Genomic DNA, 6,609 nt, shown 5'->3' with positions numbered 1-6,609 from the left:
GGACTCACTGTCTCCTTTCTTCTTAATGTTTCTGACTACCCAATCTTCGCTCATTCCGGTCATCAATAATAATTTCTTCTTAAATGAAGGAGTGACTGGCAGCTTGGTATATATTTTATCCATTTTGGACCTCGGACAACGGACCAAAGCTTGATACTCCTCTATTGTTGGTGTCAGATCCACTCTACCAAATGTGAAACAGCTATAAGCCGGATTCCAGAACTGTGCCAATGCTCTAAAAAGATTTCGGCCAATAGGAACATCCAGAAGATAAGGAATATCACCATACAACTGATAAAACATCTCCTTATCGGCTACTGCCTATCTTTCTCATACCTCTTTTAGCTCACTCAGATTATTCTAACGTACGTTGATGTGAGTGTAACCAAATAACTCCGACACGTATCCAGGGCATCACACTATCTCCGTTGGTCAGGTGGGACTGTTCCGACCACCTCAGAACATCTGCATTATCTTCAACCTTTTTCTGAACCTTTCATTCCATATTACTGGCTTTCTATACGGACATCGATCCCAAATCAACACCATGTAATGTATAGTGAAATGCAAAACAAAAAGAAATAAAGCAAAGACAAAAGAAAATCATTTAGCAAACATAAATCAATTAATTAGGGATAATAATTTGTTAAAGAATCTTACCCACACATATTGGCTACCCAATCATGCTTTATCAGATCCTACCCAAACATGATATCTACCCCCATGCTTTGTTTGAACATTAAAAAACCTAACCGTATGATATATAATTCGCATGCTATTCAAAAAATAAACCTAACCACATGATATCTAGTTCGCATGCATTTATTCAAAAAACAAAAATAAATGACTCAAAAAAGCTTTTCCTTGTATACCCTTCTCACGGGATTCTTAAGGTTCGGGTTAGGATCAACCTAAGTTCAGGCTCTATATTCACTATATGCTGGGTTCGGTTCTAAAGTAATAGGTTATCGAATTGTCCTTGCCGGTGCCCCTTGGGCTACCGAACCCTCAATTCTGGCCCATCACAGGCTTTAGGATATCGAGTTCAATTTCGAGGGAACATACCTCCTTATGTCCATGCGGATGTGATTACCATCACGAGGACCATAAGGCGTGAGCTCTAGGAGCGATCCACTATCCCATGCGGAGGTGAAAACCACACGAGGGCATAGTCTCTCACTCTTACTTAAATATGACGGAGCAGGGTTTTAGCTCATGTCATGATAATGCAGCTGTGCAGTGTGTGAGGAAAAGCGAAAAACACACACACAATAAAGACACTCAAATTTTCCTAAATTCACACAATTAATCTGAAACCATTAGCAAACAAATCAGTACAACTATTTATTAGTTAATTAAATTAAACATCAAAATGCAAACAAAAATTCTTTTAAAACCAAACAAAGGATCATAAACCAAATTAGAACGGATTTATAACCTTCAATTGCAAAGAAAATAACTAATCGACTATCGGCCTGACTCTCTAAAAATTGTCCCCTGTGGAGTCGCCAAGCTGTCGAAACGATTTTTTCTTAAAAAATGAGATTTTGAAAACCACATATTTTTAATTATCTCTTTCAATTGATTTTTAATTTAAAAATAAATACAATTTAAAATACCTCTTGTTTTGAAAAAAAATTGGATTTACTTTACAATAGAAAAATATGGTTCAAAGAGTCGCCACCAATCCTTGATTAGGGTGTGATTGGGCACCCAAAAACGTTTTGTTATTTTAAATAAAAATTAATTTTAATTAAAACGACAAATTTAGGTATGCGTTACCAAAATAAAGTTCGGGAGTCGGTTACGCATGGAGAAGTATTAACACCCCCACAGCGCCCTAAATCGGTACCTAATCGATTAATTAACGTCTTTACAATGAACTTTACGAATTCGAATTTAATTTAATTTTTGATCTCGTAAAACAAAAAAATGTGAATTTTAGGTGACGAATCGATTTTTTTAGGTTACACTTTTGGGATTTAATTTAAAATGGTAAAAACGACCCTCTAATAAGTTAAGACAAGCCACTCAAGACAATTTTAAATTAAAAGGGTATTACCCTTAGTCCGATTATGTATTTATAAGTCGAGTTATGCACATGAGGATATCATACAAATTGTGCAAAAAATGATGTCATGCCAAAATTAATTAAACAAAATTAAAAATATCATACAACGTGACATACAAAAAATTACATACATATATTTTAATTAAAGATAATAAACCATGCATATTAATATATAATGTACAAATGTGACCTAAATATAAAAATAAAAAACATGACATGCTAAACTGTAAATTTTAAAATATATGTATATACACTAAAGTAATGACTAAATCTGAATACATGTAAAATTAAACATACTAATTAAAAATTAAAACGGAGACTTAAAGAAAAACAAGCATAAATAACAAGGGATCTACACCCAAATAACCCAACAAAATTACAACTAAAATTAAAAATGAGAAAATAGCTAAATCAGGACGAACACAAAATATTAAATTCAAAAACAGTCCTAAAGGTGACTAAAGTGTAAAACAAGCTTAAAATTTGGGGTCTGGAAACCTGATTTTACCAAGAAAATTTGGTGGCCAAAAATTAATTTACCCATAAACTTTAATATATAACCTAAACTGAAAAAAACCTAAACTAAATTTGCCTAAACTAAACCTAAGCCTAAGTGAATTGTGCGCAGGAAAGTATTCTGTCGCTCAAGCTCCCTTCTTCATTCTCTCCACTCTTCATCTCTCTCTCGGCCACGCACAGCGCCGCTCAACGAAAGACCAAGCGTGGCAGCCACCACACCCAACGACCCAGTAACCTAAACCGACCACTTAACAGTCCACAACCTTAATCACACTCTTCTAACCTCTCTAATTCAATGTCTAAAACACCCAAAACAGATTTCAAAGGCCTTACCAAAACCCTCAATCGCTCGACCACTCCTCTCATTCTTCTAACAAATGACAACGACCCCAAAGACCAGCAACGCCCACACGATGTTACGCTCAACTCTTCAATGATAGTATGGTGTTCGAGACATCAAGGTAAGCTTAAACCTCATTTATTTCTATTTTTCATCTTAAAACCCCAATATATGATAACCCAAATTGAAAAAGAAGACATTTGAGGACTTAAACCACTCACAATAATTCTACCCAACTCCGACAACTTTGACAACTCAGCAATGGGACCCTAAAGTCTACAACCCATTTACTTCAACGAGCAACCTATACCCGAAGGTACCTACTTCTGTTTTTATGTTTTAGGATTTGCATTTAGTTTGAAAGTTATCAAAACAAACAAAGAAAAACACTAATGTAAACAATAATGAAAGAAAAACCTTGTATGAATTGAATGTCTCTTTGTATTGCTTTGATTCGTTGAAACGAGCGAACTCTTCCATTCCTTTGATTTTCAAATTGGAGGAAAAATACAATATAATCTTTTCTGGTTTTTTAGTTTGGAATAAGGTAACAGAACCCTCTACATATTGTTTTCCTCTTGTATCTCTATTATGTAAGAAAAACAAATGAATGAGCCAACTTTTTCCTGCTTTTCTTGCTAACAAATCTCTGGTTCCTCTCCCGGTTAATCTCTCTTTTTTTGTTGTTGTGTAATCTCCTCCCCCGTTTCCAGTGGTTAATTCTCTCTTTCTAGTAGTTAATTCCCAATAAAACCGACCCCCATTTATGTTTCTTTATGCGATTATGAACCCCAATATTTGGGTAACTTCTAATAATCATTTTTCGTTTTCCAAGGCTTCACGTGGGTTGGAAGTTGATCTGCTTGGTCGTTGGGCTTGAGTTGGGCTTTCAATTGGTTTGGGGTCGGGTTAGGTTTCCATTGCACATAACCCAGACAAATCGAGTATCTACAATCCCCTCTCCAGATATCCAGTATTTTTCTTGTTCGAAGGAAGAACAAGAACTGCAGATTTCATTAGAATAATTGCCTTTGCTTTCAGGTACGCAAAGTTTATTTCTTGCCCAAACATAGCAATTATAGTTTTGCTTTTTGAGGTACTAATATTCAGGCGCAGCAAAATCCCCGCAGTCCGAATCCTTTTAAATGTGTTAAGGTATTTCATTGCTGTTAGCGCTACTGGCTAAGCATATGATTTGAAGGTAATATCGTGTTTTACTTTTACGTACTATTTGGTTTTATATCCACTGCACTGGCATGTGTGTTTTTGGAACTTCATTGGCATCATTTTAATACTTTAATAGACGGTAGGTGGTGTGCCACTCGAACGGCAAGGGCAGGGGTAATCGACGGTCAATAGCAGGGTGACGTTTGGTGAAGAGAAAGACCAATTTTCTCTTGACGATGAAAAGGAAACACGGCGGTGGTTTTGATAGTTACTGCTGAAATAATTTAACAAATTTAAATAATTAAGTGTTTCAACCCTAAATAAATAAAATCTTTTAAAACAATTATTTTTAATAAAAATATAATATAATTGTATTTATATTAAAATTTAAACTAAACAATAATAAAAGATTAATTATTTATATGAAATTATATTATATTATATTTATTTTTATTAATAATATACCTCGATGTGTTACACTAATTGTGTGTTACGACGCATCCTTATTAGGACCTTATTAATTAAGTCTAACAAGAAAAAGTTGTTTGAAAATTAAAATAGAGATATATATTCAAAACTTTATTTTAGATGTTTAGAGAAACATCTATTAATTTTTTATATAATATAAAAATACTCAAAGTTAATAAATATAGAGTAAATTAGACTAATGGCCCCTTTCGCTTCCAACCTATCATATTTTGATTATTAATTGTGAAAAAAATAACATTTTAATCACTTATGTTATAGGTTGCGTTGGTTTAAAGATGTGACGAATTAGTAAAAATGATTAAATTTTAATTCGACTCCTGGATTAATATTACTATAATCCTTGAACTCTAAATAAAATATCATTTTGACTTTTAAATCCAGTCAAAATTCTCGTTGTCAACTGTTGTTCATTAGTTATTACTGTTATCAGTTACCACCAATAGTAATCATCGAAGATCATCATACCCTAAAATTTTTTATTTATTCATTTTTACCTCTTAAACAAGAATCTAATTTCATTTATTTAAAAAAAACCATAAATTCCACAAGTTTAATTTAAAAACCAGCATGTTTCTTAAAAATAAACAATGACAACAAATTTATATCATAATATGTTTATATTGTTATGATAATATTTAATTTATGTAAATTTTTATCTTTGTTTTGTTAGTGTTTTATGTATTGTATACGGTACTTTGTATGACTTTTGTCTTTGTTAAATTAATATACAAAAATATAAATTTATATAAATTAAATTGTATATTATAATTTATATTAACTAATAAATAAAATAATATTTTCAATCATTGAATTCAAAGATAAATGCGTAATTTTATGTGATGAATACAAACTTTTAAAAAAATTATATTAGAAATTTAAGACATACACTTACAAGGAAAGAATTAGAAGGTACGAAATTACATCATTAAGAAAATACAAAAAAACATCTATATAAGTATTTGAAATTTCTACGGGTACACCATCTCCCAACTATTAGCTGACCCTTATTCCCATATGTAATGGGGTAAGGGGAGGTAGGATAGTAGACTGCCCCCAACGCCAGGTTGAGAGCAGCTTCCGTAGGAGACCTTCAAATTATGAAATGCCCTCCGTAGGACTTGATCCCACGACCCCAAAGTTAAGAACCTTGTGCTCTACCAATTGAGTTTCTCCCTTATATTCCTTCCTTATTAAATTTAATTCACTTACGTTAAATATAAAAATAAAATTTCATAAAAATTATTTGAGATTTAAACTTTTGTTTTTTTACAAAAAAAAATCATAATTTAAAGTTGAGTTTAGATTTATCAATTTTAATTAATTTAAATATAAAACAAATTTCAGATGATACAATTTGAAAAACTCGATTAATAAACTTTAAAAAAAATCCGATTTTGAAATAAATTGAATTCCAACTCATTCTGACCTAAAACAATTAATTTTAATTAAGTTTATATGCTTTCATTCTGTCAACTATCAGCCAACGATAGTTTATTCTAAGCAGAGGCAGAGCTCCGTTGGGGGGCCAAAAGGGCCTCTACCTGTAAAAATTTTATATATTTGATAGATTTTAATTTAATAGTATTTTAATCCATGTAAAATTAAGCATTTAAATTTAAAAATATGAAGATTTATTAAAAATTTAATGAAGTAGGGACCGAACTAAAGAAGTATAGTTTCACGTTCTCAAATTTTTGGTTTAATAATAATTTAGGTAATTGTAAGTTTAAATATTAGACAAATTAAGTATTGTCTTATGAATTTTAAATTTAAATACCTAATAAATCATCGTAATTTTACTTATAAAAAAAGTCATTGTACTTTTTTCTTAAAAACTTTAAAATTTCGACTTATGTCAATATCTAATCCTAACTCCGTCCTTGAATCTAAGTAGCAATATATATTGGAATAAACTGATATATTGATATTATATATTCTTGCATATTCACCAATACTATATATACTGTCCATTTTACCGATATCAATCAAGCAAAAAAGAAGAAGATAGAGTTCCTTTTTTATT

This window comes from Hibiscus syriacus, unplaced genomic scaffold (genome assembly GCF_006381635.1).
Source record: "Hibiscus syriacus cultivar Baekdansim isolate YM2019G1 unplaced genomic scaffold, ASM638163v2 tig00110050_pilon, whole genome shotgun sequence".
In the NCBI taxonomy this organism is placed as follows: Eukaryota; Viridiplantae; Streptophyta; class Magnoliopsida; order Malvales; family Malvaceae; genus Hibiscus; species Hibiscus syriacus.
This window is presented reverse-complemented; position numbering follows the sequence as displayed.